The sequence below is a fragment of the Enhydra lutris genome, unplaced genomic scaffold, assembly GCF_002288905.1.
Source record: "Enhydra lutris kenyoni isolate GAN:26980312 unplaced genomic scaffold, ASM228890v2 scaffoldscaffold18, whole genome shotgun sequence".
In the NCBI taxonomy this organism is placed as follows: domain Eukaryota; kingdom Metazoa; phylum Chordata; class Mammalia; order Carnivora; family Mustelidae; genus Enhydra; species Enhydra lutris.
Genome location: NW_019154102.1, coordinates 25581638 through 25600703, shown reverse-complemented (window position 1 = coordinate 25600703; position 19066 = coordinate 25581638). Strand labels below are relative to the sequence as shown.

Here is a 19066-nt window from a genome sequence, read left to right as displayed (position 1 = left end):
CCATAGTATAGGATAAATATAATTCCTCCCCATACTATCTTATTTTAATTTTTATGTTGGAAAACCAAGAGACATTGATATACCGAGACATTATAAAAGACAAAAAACTAAATAGATAATGAATTGCAAAACACCATCAAATGTGAGGAAAAACTATGATCCCCATGCAAAAATAACCCTCTGAAGAGTAAAAAGAATTCACTAATAGTAAGAAGATCAATAATCCTATTTCATGGCTTGGCAGTACCTTTCAGATGTGGTAACTAAACCGAAAGAAGCAAGAAATATAAAAATCTCTGTATGCCCAACTTACACCACGACATTCTAACTTAATTCTCAGCTTTAACCATTAGACAGAACTTCTTTTATCAACTGTACTTTCTTTAGAGCTTATTCTGTCAAAAGATAAGAAGTTCTTTAGCCAGTGGGTGGTTTTGAATAGAGCAGAAGGAAATAATTCTATGCAATCGGATCAGAAAAGACTATCATTGTGTTGGGTAATAATATCCTGTTGTGAGATTGGTCCTTTTAGGCAAAAGGTTTTAAAGAGTCATCATGTATATGTTTCTTATTATTTTCCTTTCCATCCACTAGCTTAAAGAGTAGGTTATTTCTGACAAACGGCAATTATTAAGCATTCTAACAGTCCTGAGATCTCTTAGAAACACAAAATAAAACAAATTAAAAGAGAGAATGAGCAAGAAAAATGAGTAGTATTTTGTAAAATCATTAGAATAAGCCATGACATAGATCTGTTTCTGAGGGAAATAATTTAGAACAAAATGTGCTTTTCTTCTCATCTTGCATCACAGAACACAAGATAAATCTTGGAACTATCTCTTGGCTAAAGGTAATATAGGACCTCTGGATTGAGGCTTTGTTTTGTTTTCCCCTCCCTCTCTTCCATTTTCTCATCCTATTATATTGTTAAAATTGACAATAAGAAAAACTTTCAAACTTGTGTTAATAAGGCAAGCTGCTCCAGTCTTACAGCTGCTAGAACTGCATGGAAATGCTCAGAGTTCGGCAGCTGTGGCTCGGACAGCAAGACAGAGATCAAGAAACTTTAAGGAGCATTATATACATCTGAATAGACAGACTTTTCAAGGGGAACAGAAATAAAATCTGGAGGGAACACCAGTTAAATTGGATCAGCAAAGTTCCCAAGTGTCTGACTTCTCTTCAACTTTACTACATTGAGAAAATGAAATTAATTGTTTAATAAATATAATTTAAATTCTGTGGTTTCCTGTTCTAGCTATAAGGTTCTACATTGCAGGGGACATTCCTCTCCTAAAACACTTGAATTATATTCACTGAGAGCAGAACAATAACAAATATCGTGGTTCCAGGCATTGAAGTATACTTGTCATTTTTTTTTTTTTTTGGACTAAGAAATATCATTCTTTGACCATCACCCATGCTAATGATAAAATTATTTCTATTAAAACACCATAATTTTCACAATTCTACAGGTATAAATCAAAGAATGAGGATTGTACTCATCTATAAATGGTTCATTTTTTTTCTGTAAACTTCCACTTTTCAGGAGTGGATTTATGTGCTGTAGAACCTTCAGTGATATAATAGAGTCATCATTTGAGAAACACTACCAGCCACTGCTTTCACTTTGTGCATATGCAGTTGAGTGGATCTGTGTGAGTGTACACATGCACATGTGTGTGCATGCGAGTGTGTGTTTTTTCACATACAACTGAGACAATACTTTTTGATAAAGCCAATCATCCACACTGAATGTCTATATTTTCCCTCCAAAGAATATATTTATTGCTGCTGTTTGGTCTTTTTATATTGGAGAGAGCAAACTTGCAATTTACAAGAACACTCCCAGAGGTTGAGCACACAGAAACAATCTTGAACACCTACTTAATAATTTGCTCTAAAATAAATAGCTATGACTTTAGCTGTGATCTTTTCATTTCTACTGAGTTGCTAATTACTATGGCAGATTATTAATTCTAAGCCAAATGTTTCAGGGTGTCATGGCCTGCTGGGGCAAAACAGGCCAATCTAATGGGGGTATCCAGGTCATTAAAGGGTGTGTGCTGCCAACAACATGAACATGTAAATTAGTTCAGGGAATGACACTATGAATAAGTGAGTCTGATAATTGTATTGGGACTTATTCACATTTCCAGGCTACAATTGGCAATGTTCCAAAAGTTCTTAGGCAGGTTGGTGCTGGTTGAGAACTCAAAATGCATAGAAACAATGCAGTTAAATGGAGCTTAACGTCTCAGACTCACCTGGAAAACCTATTTTACCAAAAGACTATAGATTTGCATTTAAAATAAAAAGAGACTACAAATAAATGAGAAATGGAATGGATATGTGTATTTTTTTCTCATTCTATATTCTGGAATGGAAAATACTTTAGGTGATCTTATAGTCACCATCAGTTTGGATATAAACTACTTTAGTCCTCAGCAGCAAGACAGAGGGAAGATGGAGTTCAGGGAATATGTCTACCACATAGTAGTCACTGATGCTATTAAAGAAGCCCTAAAATGATGGTCCTCAGTACTTTATCCAGAAGCCTCTTGGAGCTTTGCTCCTATCCCACTGAACCAGGAAAGAATCTCTGGCATGAACCCCAACCCAACCCCTCTTCTTATAGAACCTAGAGTGAGGGAAAAAAATGAATGTGCTGTGCTCTGTTGGTGTGTGTGTTGAATCAGGGAGGATAAGTCATTACTCTGGCTTCAACTACATCTCCTTATTGCTAAAATTAAAAAAAAAAATTAAGAGATAACAGTTCCTCAGACACAAAGAAATGGGAAAATGTTCCATGCTCCTGGATTGGAAGAACAAATATTGTGAAAATGTCTATGCTACCTAAAGCAATCTACACATTTAATGCAATCCCTATCAAAATCCCATCCATTTTTTTTTCAAAGAAATGGAACAAATAATCCTAAAATTTATATGGAACCAGAAAAGACCTCGAATAGCCAAAGGAATATTGAAAAAGAAAGCCAACGTTGGTGGTATCACAATTCTCGACTTCAAGCTCTATTACAAAGTTGTCATCATCAAGACAGTAGGGTACTGGCACAAAAACAGACACATAGATCAATGGAACAGAATAGAGAGCCCAGAAATAGACCCTCAACCCTATGGTCAACTAATCTTCGACAAAGCAGAAAGAATGTCCAATGGAAAAAAGACAGCCTCTTCAACAAATGGTGTTGGGAAAATTGGACAGCCACATGCAGAAAAATGAAATTGGACCATTTCCTTACACCACACATGAAAATAGACTCAAAATGGATGAAGGACCTCATGATTCATGAGAATCATGAATCCTCATGATTCGTGAGAAACGAATCCATCAAAACCCTTGAAGAGAATACAGGCAGCAACCTCTTTAACCTCAGCTGCAGCAAATTCTTCCTAGGAACATCACCAAAGACAAGGGAAGCAAAATGAAGGCAAGGGCAAAAATGAACTATTGGGATTTCATCAAGATCAAAGTTTTTGCAAAGCAAAGGAAACAGTTAACAAAACCAAAAGACAACTGATAGAATGGGAGAAGATATTTGCAAAAGACATATCAGATAAAGGGCTAGTATCCAAAATCTATAAAAGAGCTTAGCCAACTCAACACCCAAAGAACAAATAATCCAATCAAGAAATGGGCAGAGGACATGAACAGACATTTCTGCAAAGAAGACATCCAGATGGCCAACAGACACATGAAAAAGTGCTCCACATCACTCGGCATCAGGGAAATACAAATCAAAACCACAATGAGATATCACCTCACACCAGTCAGAATGGCTAAAATTAACAAGTCAGGAAATGACAGATGCTGGCAAGGATGCGGAGAAAGAGGAATCCTTCTACACTGTTGGTGGGAATGCAAGCTGGTGCAATCACTCTGGAAAATAGCATGGAAGTTCCTCAAAAATTTGAAAATAGAGCTACCCTATAACCCAGTAATTGCACTCCTGGGTATTTACCCTAAAGATACAAAAGTGGTGATCCGAAGGGGCACATGCACCCGAATGTTTATAGCAGCAATGTCCACAATAGCCAAACTATGGAGAGAACTAGATGTCCATCAACAGATAAATGGATAAAGAAGATGTGGTATATATATACAATGGAATACTATCCAGCCATCAAAAGAAATGAAATCTTGTCATTTGCAATGACATGGATGGAACTAGAGGGTATTATGCTTAGCGAAATAAGTCAATTGGAGAAAGACAACTATCATATGATCTCCCTGATATGAGAAGTGGAAATGCAACGTGGGGGGTTTGGGGGGTAGGAAAAGAATAAATGAAACAAGATGGGATCGGGAGGGAGACAAACCATAAGAGACTCTTAATGTCACAAAACAAACTGAGGATTGCCGGTCGGGGGGGAGGTAGGGAGAGGGGGGTGGGGTTATGGACATTGGGGAGGGTATGTGCTATGGTGAGTGCTGTGAAGTGTGTAAACCTGGCGATTCATAGACCTGTACCCCTGGGGCTAAAAATACATTATATGTTCATAAAAAATTTTTAAAATTTAAAAAAGAGAGAGAGAACAGTTCCTCTCTCTAAAGACTAAACCTATGCCACAGCATTTACTGCCTCTACTCTGCCTTGTTCAAGAACTTTTCCTCCCCAAAATCCCACAGGAATGTTCTAGGACACAGAAGATGTGGTGATGACCTATTGTTCCATCTCACCTTCCACACACCTCTGGTGGAAGAAGGTACTCTAAGCAAGGTTTCTCCTCCATCTGACATCGAATCTATGCTATCAAGGAATTCCTGATGCAATTCTACAGACCAGTTATACAACAAGGTGAATCCCAGGTTTCCCCTGACTTTAAATTGGTCACAAATATTAAAACTTTGTACACTATCCTAACATCAACAGCTGGTATGGAAATTGAGAATAACTTAAAAATTGAGAACTGTATTTAAAAGTATGTTCCACATTATCTTTTGTCTTCCAACTTGACTATTATTTTCTAAAGCCCTTTTCTTTTTAGGGATATGCTGATAATAATAGTTACTATAGTTGTTATAAATTATTAGGTGAAAGAAAGGAGTTAAAGTCACTAGCTTATGATCCATTCATTCTCTTTACTGGAGGGGTTCCCCCAAGGTCAAGAAAAAAGATAAATAAAAGAAAAAAATAGAAAAAAGATACCTAACACCCTTGTCCACTGGACCACTGGGTAATTAGACTAATGATATTTCCTAGGAAAAAGAGACCTTATCTAACAATGCTTTGACCAGAATGCCTATGGTTCAAGGATCACTTATAATAAATAAACCCATTTACCGACAATAAATACATCTATGAGTCATGGCTCCCTTAAAGATGTCACATTATCTATATAATAGCAAGGGTATAAAATGGAAATGTTTCATAATTCATACAGTGCCTACTATGTCAAATATCCAGAAAACCTCACATGGTGACCTCATTATTCCAACTAAAAAGAGTAGGATCCATGTGGGAATGTCCTTGGGGAGCCACCCTTGACATATCAGACCTCTCTTTGCTTTCTCTCTTGACAGAGACTTAAAGTTATTAGCAAGGTTTGATACAGGGCTAGATTTCTGGTTCTTATGAGTCTGATCTGATGATCTGATTCCGTGTGTTACCTTGTCAGGCTATAAATTCAGCTGTGCAAAAATATAACTTCCTTAATTTTTTTACTCAACATATAATTTGGATGCTTCTCACTGGGTTGGCAAGAAACTTTTGTCTTTGTCCTCAGTCTCTTCAGAGCCCCCTCTTCATTTTTCTCTAGGATTAGATGAGTTCCTGAATTTATGCAGTGTCATGGTGTTGGAGGAAAGAAGTAATCGATAAAAAATTAGCATCTTGTGACATTCCTTGTTCTTTGTTGCATGGCCTCTTCAATTCTGGTTGCCTTCTGCTGCTTCCACAGTGTTCTTCATGCCCATTCCTGATTCCATATTATCTAGACTCAAGGTGCCATACTTCCCTCAGGATCTTGCCATCTTTTTCTCTCAGACCCCTGCCCTCTCTGTTCTCATAACTTCCGTGTCTTCTCCAAACTCAAGAAGTATTTTTCCAATCTAGAGATAATCTCTCTCTCTCTCTCTCTCTCTCTCTCTCTCTCTCTCTCTTTCAAATGAGGAACTGTATTAGTTTTCTAAACTGCTGTGACAAATTGCTGCAAACATAGTGGTTTGAAGCAACATTAATTTATCTTACAGTTCTGTAGGCCAGAAGTCCCAACATAGGCTAAAACCAAAGTTTAGCAAGTTTGTGGTCCCTTGCAAAAACTCTAGGAAAACTACATCTCCTTGTTTTTCCCAGAGTCTAGAAGCTACCCATATTCCTTTGTTTGTGGAACAACTTCCTCTGTCTTCAAGGCCAACAGCATTTTTCTATAAATACAGTGGAAAAATTTGTTCCATTAAAAAGAACCCTTGTTAATTACATTAGCCCACCCAGATAATCCAGGATAGTCTCCCCCATTCCAAGATCCTTAACTGCAAAGTCCTTGTGCCAGATAAAGAAACATATTCACAGGTTCCAGGGATTAGGATGTGGATATCTTTGAAGGACCAATATTCTATCTACCAAAGGAACCTAGCAAGATATCTTTCACAGGTTTAAATTTTAATAAAATAAATCCAGGAAGGTGTTAACCTGAAACAGAGCTAAGAGCAATTTTAGTTAAGTAAAAATGAATTTACTCAGGAAAAGCAGAAGAATGACAAGTTGGGACAAGCCAGCTATGTTGAATCATAGGCAGGTCCAAAGAGATAAATGGAAGGTTAGCTTTTTTTTAGGGTTTAAGGAAATTGGGGAGGGTTTCTTTGAACAAAAGTTTACTGGAGAAGAAGAGTTTGAGTTGTAATTGTTTCTCATTGGCTGCAAGCAGTGGTTAGTGCATTGTTGCCAGGCTAGATAGGGGTCTGAAGGGTCTTCCTTCCCTTCATTAAAGGCAGGAGATAAAATCCCTGCGTGAAAAATGTCCTCTCTTGTCCTTCCTCCGTCTTCAAGGCCAACAGCATCTTTCTATAATACAAATTATAAGAAATAATTCTTATCTTCCTTCTTCTTGCTGTTTTTGCAGGCTGCAAGGAGTGGTTCTGTATGAGAGCGCCCCCTTCAGGGCTTCGGACTCCATTTTAAATGAGGTTTCCTTTATTTTCCTGTCCATATTCTAAAATACTCTTTGGATAGGGGGAGTTAAGTAACTGGATGGAATGTGCCATAATTTATTTAGTGATATGCTCTTGTTAGACTTTCAGGAAATTTCCCACTTTTCATCATTAATCATGGAATAATACATCTTACATGTGAATCATTCTGTGCATTTTTAAATCATTGGCTTAGAATGAATCCTAGAAGTAAAATTACTGAATTATTGATCACATTTTTAAGACTTTCGACATGATTTGTGGTTCTCTCTCATGCACTGAATGAATCTGAAGGTCCTTGAGGACCAGGAATGCTGGAGTGGATGGGACTTATTCCTGGAGGTGAATCACTTGGGAAAACTGGGCCCTGGGCCTTGGAGGAAATCATTTCCTTCTCCTTGATAAAAATATATTTCCACTTGTCACCACTTACATTTTCTAGAAATACCTTTTACAATTGCTTATATAATATCTACTTCTAATTTTTAAATGCAAATTTTAAAATCGCTCATAACTCACCAACCACTATTTAAATTTTAATATGTATCCTTCTGTATACTCTGTGTGTATACATATATGTATATATATGATGTAAAATATATTACTATATTATTTTGTACGTGTAAGATCAATTTTTCACAAATATAAAATAACATTTCAAAACAGCTTTATAGTTACATCATTGCATATAAAAGTTAAGTATTTTCTTAAGACAAATATCTCAAAGTAGCACTACTAGAATATGTATGTTTCAAGAAAATAGTTATTACTGAATCTGGGTGTCTCAGTCAGTTAAACGTTGACTGGTGAATTCAGCTCAGGTCATGATCTCATGTGGGGTCGGATCACGAGCAATAAGCCAGAGTCAGACACTCAACTAACTGCACCACCCAGGTGTCCCTTCATTTGTCTTTTAGCTGTATTGCTAGCTATTTTTACTAGCAGAGTGATTATAAATTTTTTGGACAGAGTTAATAATTTCTAATTTATTGTTTGTACTTTTGTACTGGTGTTCTGGGAATCCAAGCAAGACTGATATGCTTTTCTGGAAGCCTGAGAACCCCTGCATACCACAGCTCCTCTCTAGATCCCTAAAACCCTGTTGACCATTCTCAGTAATATACAACTAACTACATAATTTGTGGCACTCAGTGCAAAATAAAATGGAACAAAGTCCCTTGTTCAAAAATTATTAAGAATATCCAGATAGTGAAAGCAGAGCATTAAACCAAGCATGGGGCCCTTCTAAGCATGGGACCACATTTGACTACACAGGTTACATACACATGGAGTAAGCCCAACTTAGAGATATTTGATCCAAAGCCCAAAGATTTAGACTATCTGGTCCCTATAAAGGCTGGTGTGAATGCTCTTCTCAATAAGATGCCCTATACTGAGTAACAATTGGTAGAATCATTCAGTTTCACAGTTTTGGAGAATTTAAACTTGGGGGAGAGTGGGAGACGAAGAAAGAGAAGGAGACAGAGAGCTGGAGAACCTACCCCTTCTCAAATGTTTAGCTACTTGACATATCCACCATCACTGCAAAATCCTCTTTCCCTCTACCCTCTGACCTTAAGCAGACACGAACTTCTTGTATATCGAGTATTTGATTGTTTCCCTGGGTGCTAAATTCTAACTAGTTTAAAAGAGTTCTGCACTAACTTAAGTTAATTTTGTGATCTTTAGCATCATCACTTTTCACTGACGCATCCTAAATTTTTGGACTGAAACAATAAGTGCATGGTGATACATTACTGGGAAGGACAATGAGAAGAAGCCAAGGTCAAAAGTTCTATTTCAGCCAATGTTACATTTGAGATGCTCACTGGACATTCAAGCAGAGATGACAAGTGCTCCTACAGAGAGTGGGTAAGAGACAGGAGATAATTGATTTGGGGATCATTGAAATATAAAAAATATTTACACCTGGGACTGGATAGACCTGCCTGAGAAAAGTGAAGGAGAGCACTCATACAAGAGACCAGGAATGATGCTTGGCCATTCAGGATTAAAACTAATGAGTGCTGGGCAGTGACATTCTTCACAATTTTGTTTTCCTATTTGGGTTCTTTCTATTCCATATTTTTTTACCATAAACAGGTATAATGCTTGAAGCCATAAAAAAGTAATTAAAAATTGAAGGTCATTTATTTTTGTTTTTATAGACCTGCCAAAGACCTAGCTTTCAAGCATTCAGTTGTTAATTAAAATGTGAATGGTAAATACTTAATACTTACACATTTTATTGTATGTTAAATGTACTTCCACAAAAATGCAAATGCAAAAAAACCCATAATTGGTAAGGATTGTTGTTGTGCAGATATTATAGTTTATTTCTTTTTTTTTTTTTTTTTTTTTTGAGAAGCAGGCAGAGCACACTGAATGTGAAAACACTTGATAACTAACTTATATGCTTACAGGACTTTTAGATTGGGGTGTTTTGTTTTGTTTTTTTCTTGCCAGAAAGAAAAAATCCTAAAAATGCTTTCCCTCAGCCTATTGTAAAAGAAAGCACAGTGGGGAAAATGAACAAGGTGAAAAAAAAGAAAATGTTACTTCAAATGTCATTATCATAAATTCAAGTTGCTTAAGTAAAACCTACTTGTGTCTTTCAGTGGCAAATGCAAAAATGCATCCCTACATCACCAGCTCATTTACTCAACAATGATAAAGAAAATAGACATGTTCTCTGCCCTCTTTTGACTTAAAGTCTGGTGAAGGAGGCAGGTGTTAAACCAAAAAGTATTTGCGATTAAATAAAAAAAGAGGGTTTGCTGAATGTGACAATGTGAAGAAACACCTGGAAATTGGAAGGTCAAGTCATCCCCATTGGGGAAAAGACATAGAAACCAAGATGTGGAAGATGAATAGTGTGGGGAGGCTAAATAATGTCCCCCAGAAGTGTCCACATCTTAATGTCCAGAACCTGTGAATGTCACAAATGTGATTGAGTTAAGGATCTTGAAATGGGGAGATACCCTGGGTTATCTGGATGGGACTTAAATGACATCACAAGTGTCCTTATAAGAGGAATGCAGGAGCAGCCAGAGTCAGAGAAGGCAATGTGATGACAGAAGCAGGGAGTGGATCATGTGCTTTGAAGATGGAAGAAGGAGCCACAAACCAAGGAATAGAGGCAGACACTAGAAATTGAAAAAGGTAAGGAAACAAATCCTCCCCTCAGAATCTCCAGAGCAGTCAACCCTGCTGATACCCTGATTTCATCCTAGTGAAACTGATTTTGGAGTTCTGGCCTCCAGAACTGTAATAAACTATGTTATTTTAAGCCACCAAGGCTATGATAATTTGTTATAGCAGCTCTAGGAAATTAATGCAAAGAGGAATTATCTAGAAGAGAAAGGAATGTGAAGATGCCTTCTTGAGAACTGTACATACCCAGTGCAACAGAAGAAAATGTTTGGCATTCAGTATTTTGGAGGAATAGTAAGTGAATGGGAATAAAAGCATGAGATTAGGTTGGGGGAGAGAAGAGTGCTAGATTATGCCAGCCTTGTAGGTGTTAAGGATTTTTTTTTTTTTTTTAATCATAAAGGCAACGGGAAAAACATAAGGAATTTTAAGCAGAGGAATGATTTTTTGAAGATTGACTTGGGCTCTTGCATGAAGAATATAAATTGTAAGGAGGGCAAGAGGGAAGACCAGTTTGAAATTATTGGAGGGAAGGAGATGTCCGTTAGAAATACAGGTTTGTAAGAGACTCTTAATCTCACGAAACAAACTGAGGGTTGCTGGGAGGTGGGGGTGTAGGGAGAGGGTGGCTGGGTTATGGACATTGGGAAGAGTATGTGCTATGGTGAGTGCTATGAAATGTAACCCTGGGGCACGTAATACATTATATGTCAATTAAAAAAAAAAAGAAATACAGGTTCAAAGGAGAGCTAGATAAGGTGTTAGGAGCTGGGTGCCTAATGCCAATCACCCATGAGATGGATGCTGAAGGTAACAAAGGTCTGTCTTTATTTTCTCTAATTTATCTTGCAGTTCCATTTTGATAGATGTCCAGTGGTTGAGGATGGCTTTCCATGGTTTTGTAAATATGGAGTACAGTGAAATAATTTGGCTTATTTTAGAATGAAAGTGATAACCCTTTAGGTAGATCAAGGGTCAACAATCTATGGGCCATGGGTTAAATCAGTCCACTGCATCTTTTTTACTTTAGATATTTCTTCCTTCTAACATACGCATTCAATGCTATAAATTTACCTTGAAACATTGCTTTTGCTGCATCTCATAAATTTTGAGAAACTATATCTTCATTTTAATTTAATTCAAAATATTTTTAAATTTCTCGAGATTTCTTTGACCCCTTATTTTGAAGTGCGTGGTTTAATCTCCAAATATTTTAGCATTTTCTAGCTGTTTTTTATTTCTAGTATATTTATTTATAGTAATTTTATTTCTTTATTTCTAGTATATATATATGTATATATATATATATATATATTCCTATATATATCTACCTATGTGTGTGTGTGTGTGTGTGTGTGTGTATACGCTTTCACTTTCACTATGGTCTGAGAACATACTTGCATGATTTTTATTCTTTTAAATGTGTTAAAGTGTGTTTCATAGTCCAGGATGGGGTATATCTTGGTGAATGTTCCATGTGAACTTGGGAAAAAAATGTGTATTCTGCTGTTGTTGGACAAAATAATCTATAAGTGTCAATTAGATCTAGTTGATTGATGGTGCTCTTCACTTCAACTATGTCCTTACTGAATTTCTGCTGCCCAGATCTGTCAATTACTGGTAGAGGGGTGTTGAAGTCTCCAACCGTAATAGTGAACCTGTCTGCCACTCCTTACAGTTCTGTCAGTTTCTGCCTTATATATTTTGATGCTCTATTGTTAGACATGTATGCATTAAGGATTGTTACGTCTTCTTGGAGAATTGGTCTCTTTATAATTATGTAATGGCCCTCCTAAATCCCGACAATATTTCTTATTCTGAAGTCTGCTTTGTTTGAAATTAATATAGCTATTCCCATTTTCTTTTGATTAGTGTTAGCTCAATTTATCTTTCTCTAGCCCGTTAACTTTTCATTCATCTGTGTATTTATATTTAAAGTAGGTTTCTTATAGACGATATATGATTGGGTCTTTGGTAATCTCTCTCTTAATTGGTGTTTCTCACTGCCTGTTTTTGTAAATAAAATTTTATTTGACTGTAGCTGTTGTATATTGGTTGATATGATTTCAAATCCACTTGTGCATGACAAAAAATTAAATTGTTTTAAAGAGTCAAATTGTTTTGATTAAGAGTGAAGTAAGCTGTGACAGGATATTGTCATCTCATCTGTTGTCATTGGTAAGTTCTCAGCTCAGCTGCTGAAGGGCCTGGCTGGGGCTTATCAGTAAAAACATATGAAGCAGCAACTATGGCAAGGGACATTCAACTAGAAATACTGGGAGTGTGTAAGGGGTGCCTTAGAGTGTTTGGTCTGAGCAAGGGACACTTTGCTGATCTAAAGAGCTCTCCGAACCAAGGGGCAATTAGATCCCATTGAGGTAAAGCAACTCTTCTATGGGCAGTAATATAAGTGGAAAAGCCACCCCAAGAAAGAACTTCTGGCCTGTCAACACCAGTTCCATGGTTCCTTAGCAATGTGCTCTGGAAACAGGGGACTTGTACTTTTGCAATGGCAGCTAGACATCAGTCCCAGATGGGCCAAGCCATCTCTCCCGAGTACTGACTCATATAATGCTATACCTCGACTAAATTTACGCATTACTCTTTTCATCTTCCTTTGCCAGGAACAATAGTGTGATTACTCTGTCATTGGTTTGGAGTTTGGGTTTTTTTTGTTTGTTTGTTTGTTTTTTGTTTTTTGTTTTTTTTTTTTTTTTGCTTTGGGTTTTTTGTTTTTTGGGGTTTTTTTGTTGTTGTTGTTGTTTGGTTTGGCGGTTTTTTGTTTGTTTTTGTTTTTTTTTTGCTTATAAAGAAACATTTTCCGGTATGCTATTGGCTTATGAAATTCCTACAGTGAACCTGTGTTAAATAAATCGCTGGCAAATACAAACTCAAGTCTCTGAGCATTAACGTGCCTCCTGAAACAAAACCATAGCCATCATCATCTGTTTATGTGTTGTCTGCGGCCACTTTCATGTTATGATGGCAAAGCTGAACAGTGCAACAGAGCTCATAGTGCCCGCAAAGGTGGAAATATTACACCATGGCCCTTTATAAAAAAAAAAAATGTCTGCTGACCGTTGTAAGATCACTGCCCTCTATTACTTGTTTCTGGTCTTTTAAATGATTCTTTTGTGGATTCTTTTTCCCCAAAATGGAACCACTCACAAACCAACTGACAGAAATATGGCAGACATTATGAATACTGTTTTACTTGTCACTTAAGAAAAGCATCAACACAACAGATGTCCTACCTCTAGCCACCTCTAGGGGGTGATGCACAACTAGTCTGGGTTATATTAGCATGATTCATTAAATACGTTTTTTGAGAAGCTTCATGGTAAGTGAAAGAACGTTTCTATATAAATGTAATGTATTAATAAAAATGAGTAATATCTAACATAAAAAAGTCCTTCTGGGTTCTGCATCGTGCATTTTCTTCCCACCCACTGCCTACATAAGTCTCTGTAGGCTTAAACCAGCTGACAAATTCTGGTGTTGCATAAATCATATGCTGGCAATTTAAATGTATGGACTTTTAAAAGAAATTCATGTTATTTTAGCAAGCCAAATGATGAATATAATTCTTCTGTGGTTGGCAATGACACGCTGACATCAGCTTTCACGAAAGAGCTTATCCGGGCATCCATGTTCCGCCTACCCACAGCTGTGACTTAACAGAGACCTAACATTGCTACCTGCTAATATACTATTGACCCGGGGATATTGATGGTGACAGGCCAGCCATTATGCCACAATTAAAAGCTTCTTTCAAACGAGGAAAGAAAAATCACCCCAAATATAAATTTTAAAATGAAGCATTTAATATTCATGAGAAATGCCCCCAAGATGCTGAGTTTAGCAATTGTATAATGAAAGTGCCACCTTTTTTAGAGAAGGATTATTCCCCACTGTTGCACAATCAAGGAATTTTTAAGCGACCTATGAGTATAAGAAAAGGGAAGGGCAGGGGGATGGTGATTACAAATTAATAAAGCATGTAGTACCGTTTGATTACCAGCCACTGCAGTGTGAAATGAGTTGGTTTTAGTCCAGCTGTGCCGACTGATAGCCATCACCAACTCGCCTCCACGAGTGCCTGATGAGCCGGTCCCACCAGGAGGGTTCCCAGGAGGAGGTGGAGGAGTGGGTGAGAGAAAAGCAGGTCAGAGCTCTGTGTGGGGGCGAACAGAGTTGCCATCAAGGACGTGGTCAGCCTGCTTTGTGACCCTGAAATACCAAGTGACGGCAGAACCTGGTTATCAAATTTTAAAACTTTTTGAGAACAAAGTACACTCGAAAAAAAAAAAAAAAAACCAAAACAGAAATTCTTCATTTCATAGAATCAAATGAAATGGAGTTGCAAGTGGCCCGAGAAAGCATCTAATTGAGTGGTTCTCTGCAATGACTGATCATCACGATGGTTAAGCGCCTACATACTTCTAAACTCGGCCGGGGACCTGCTGATTCAGAACCTCTGGTGGCACCGGACCCGAAAGTGTGATTTAAAAAAATAAAAATAAAAAGTCCCCAGTTTGATGGGTCAGATGACCCTCTATCCACCCTCTTGCCATGACCTCATCACGGGTAGAATACACTTCTCCACCCTTTCACTTGCGCCAGTGGTTAGGACTTGCTTTGGACCATGACATGGGGACAGAAGTGATATTGTCATTGTGCCAATTTCAAACCTAGGCCTTGAAGAAGCCTCCCCTGTCCATTCACACGTGCACTCTTGTGTCTGCACCATTGATGCAGAGAAAGCTCCTGCGATGGCTTTAGAGTACTTGCAGAATGAACATACTTGGAAGAGAACCATCCCAGCTGTCCCAGCCAACCCACGTGTCTGCAGCAGGAGGCAGAGCTGACCCCATCTGAGCTGAGCTCATGTCCACAAGCCCAGCAGGACCAACTCAGTGGAGTCATAGGCACGTGATAAATCACTGCTTTTTGTTGTATGCAACAAAGAATAGAGTCCCGACCAAAGATCTCTATTCACAACGTTTGTGATACCAGGCAACAGATACCTGATACGTTCAGGGATTCTACTAATAACTCGAGTTTGGAAACTGTTGTCTAGTGCACAGGTAAGCATACTACAGACCCTGGATCAAATCCAGCCAGTTGTAGGTTTTCGAAAAGACGGTTTAAATGGAACACAGCCACACCCCTTCACTGACCTGTTTTCCACCGCTACCTTCTTGTTACAGGGGTTGAGTAGTTGCAAGGATTGTCTGACCCCCAAAGCCTAAAAGATTTACTATCTGGCCCTTACAGGAAAAATGTGCTCAGTCCTGATCTAGCTCAAAGTCCTGGATTTTAACCCAAGAAATACAGACATGGAAAGAACAAGTGTTTCTGCAAAAATTCATGGAGCAAAGATTCTTCTAGAACTCAGGCCTCTAAATTCTAACACAATAATCTTTTCACAACAATTCACGAATTTTTGAACAACATTTCAAAATTATATTTTAGAAAGGGGAGTCTCAAGCAGCTTGTATTTTGCTCTTCTCTATGTTTTGTCTCTATTTTTAAAATTTGGGGCAAGCTAGTTTTCTGATTGAAAAAAATTAACAGATTTATACCAAGGTTATTAATGGAAAAGCATTGTTTTGTACTCTTATCTCTAGGGTATTTACATTATAACCATAATAGAGTTCTGTAATGGAACTCTATTTAGCCTACCCCAAAAGACAACAGAAAACTTTGCTGTTTTCAAGGCCAATAGCTGGCCAGTGCTGAAGGTACAAGGCCCCATCTGTTGAAAGCACCCAGGGGGATGGCTGACCTTGACCCCTGTGGCCTCAGAGAGGAGGACTTAAGGCCTATAAATATAATTGAAGGCCTATAAATATCAATATAATTTAAAATATCCTTCAGCCCAATTAAGAGGACTCCTCAATGGATAACCTTTCCATTCAAAAAAGTTCTTCTAGAAAAATATTTAATTTTTTATATTTTATATATATACTTTTATATTTTATATATATACTTTAACAAGTATAAACTTGTTTCTTTTTTATCCAAAGCAGCACGCTTGTTAATTTGCAGGATATTAACACAACCCATACACACGAGACTGTGTTATAACTAAGTCAAGATCTAAAAGCAACAATCAGGGCACCTGGGTGGCTCAGGCAATTAAGCTTCTGACTCTTGGTTTCAGCATAGGTCATGATCTCAAGGTGGTAGGATTGAGCCCCAAGTCAGGCTCTGCACTGCGTGCAGAGTCTGCTTGAGATTCTTTCCCTCTCCCTCTGTCCCTCCCCCCTACTTTATTTATTTATAGGTAAATAAATAAAATCTTAAAATAATAATAATAATGGTGGCAACAATCAAGAATTGCTTTCATTGAGATTTCTTTCAGTTTCTTTCCATTTCTTCCAGATTCTTTCAATTTCTTCCAGTTGAAACAAGATGACTGCAATGGATGACTGCAACCAGTGTTGCCATTTGGTATTTTGAACTCCTAGGAGTAGGTTCATATTTAGGTGTTAATCTTCAACACCTACTATCTTCCTTTAAAGAATTCAAAGTGTTTCCCTTAATCAGAACATAGAATAATCAGAAGAAATATAAGTAATACCCTAGATTTTTGGTATACCCTCCATTTCTCATTGCTGATCAAAAGGCAGGAATAGGAATATCAATGAAACCAAGCCATTGTTTAAGCCATGCAGTGATTTTTTTTCTTTTACTCAAATTCTAAATCCAGTCTAATTCCTAAAATGTGTCCTTTGGAAATTGGGAGTTCCTTTGAAGTTATTCAAATCCAACCAAAAAGGAGCCTTTCTACCATTCTGACCTAACAATCAGATTAGAATGTTTTATAATTAGACATTATAATTTCTCATCTCCCAGAACCCTGATGTCTTAGGACTTTCATTCCCCCAAGATACTGTGACGCACTTGATTTGCAGCTTGCCTTATCTATAACATGAGTGGACTCTCACTTAATCCTCACAAAAAATGGTGAGAATAATATACTTTACATGTGGAAACTAAGGCTCAGGCCTTTAAATTTATTTTGCCCAGACTTATATAAATGGTAGATGCTAGGGAATTTAGCTATAGAATACAAATGAAAATGCAATTTGTGAAGATAAATGGAGACTCCCAGTAGTAGACTAGTTGTTTCCAAGATAAAGACAGTTGTAGTGAATGGTGTTCATTGCACAGATAGATCTTCCTTCAGGTTGGAGGTATCCAAGCTCCCAGCTGCTGGGAGTATTGATGGCTGACACTCAAGAGCTCAGCCCTTGGCCAAAGAGCACCTCCACTAAGGTCATGCCCTTTCCCCTAAGGCAGCCCTTGGTGGTGGAAGGGGGAAAATACTGAGGTCTAGCTCCTTTGCTTTAGGACAGAACAATTCAGAAGGACCACACAAATTCCAAGGTTCCTGGTGGGACTGACTGAAGCCTCTGCTGTGAGCACATGTCAGATGAACATCTCCCCACCCAAAATACCTCCCCCACCCCTCAGGACATTGTCACAACAAGCGCTCTCCAATAAACATTCTGCCAACTGGGTAGCGGCCAGTGATGCAGGTGGTGAAAAAATTCACCCAAGACAAAAAGAGATAGAAGTTTCCTGCTCCCACAAGGGAGCGGTGGGCAGGACAGTGGAGGAGAGACCATCTGCCACAAGGCAGCAGTGAGGGGTCACAGTTACAGGGCGCGAGTGAGAGAGTATGAAATATTCCTCTTAGAAATTGTGCCTGGTTGAAAAAAAGAAAAAAAAGAAAGAAAGAAAGAAATTGTGCCTGGTTATAATTGGTCAGTTAGGGCCTATGGTTGTTCTGAGGCAGTTTGCTTAATGAGCCTGTTTGCATTCCCTGTTTGCATTCTCTCTGTCCACTGCTGTGGGCCCTTTTACCTCATTCAGATTTCCATTGCTCAAGCCTGTTGCCTAAAAGCAGCCTTTATGCTTTGCATGCAAATCTCTCCTCAGAGTCAATTTCCCAGGGAACCCAACCTACTAAATAGTCTGCTTCACACCTCAGAAAGACGGTGTCTGTAGCAACTAACGATTAACCTGAGAAAGCCACACAAGAATCACACTAGCTTTAAAATTTCTCTTGTTTGTAGAATCAAAGAATCTGTGAACTGCAAGTGAGTTCCAAAGCTAAGTAGGCCAGTGGCTTCCACGGAAAAAGATTAGTGGGCATTCAAATCCTCCTTTCCATGGATTTTAAATCTTACAGTGAGGACCAGCTATTATCAACCATCTTAATTTGCAAAACACACCCTCATAATAGGAATTAATATTAGTATATGTTTCAAACTTTTATATTTATTCTATCTCTTCATCTTCACAACTATCCCATGAGTGAAACAATTATTAAGCCATCTTATAGTTAATGACCCCAAACTTGAAGGATGTGAAGTGACATGCTCTAGGACATAGAGGATGAGAAAAATAAAACCAAGTCTTTCCAAATCTAAGTGTGTTGTTCTCTTTCTCACAAGTCACTGTGGCCTCTGCGGAGTCAGAGGCCAGAGTATATGGAAGTACCTTGACTTGCAAAGAATCTAAATCCAAAGCCAGAGGAAAAATGGCTTATGGAACAGAAAAAGGGGTGGGGGGGCTCGATATTTTATGTTGAACAGAGCTGGCATTTCATTTATTAATGTAAGTCATTACCTGATCTCAGAGTGTTATTTTAGCTGTTATTACTAAGTTGCCAAATGTGTTTCTTAACATGATGAGTAAAGGTTTCAAGCTTCTTGAATTATTGGACAATTACCAGCTTTTGCCTCTTCA

The 19066-nt window shown here is 37.9% G+C and overlaps 1 pseudogene; it reads left to right on the top strand.

The window, feature by feature from the left end:
* The window catches only part of LOC111147936, a 129042-nt pseudogene extending 115061 nt beyond the window's left edge, over positions 1-13981 (top strand).
* Positions 13982-19066: the final 5085 nt, after the last annotated feature.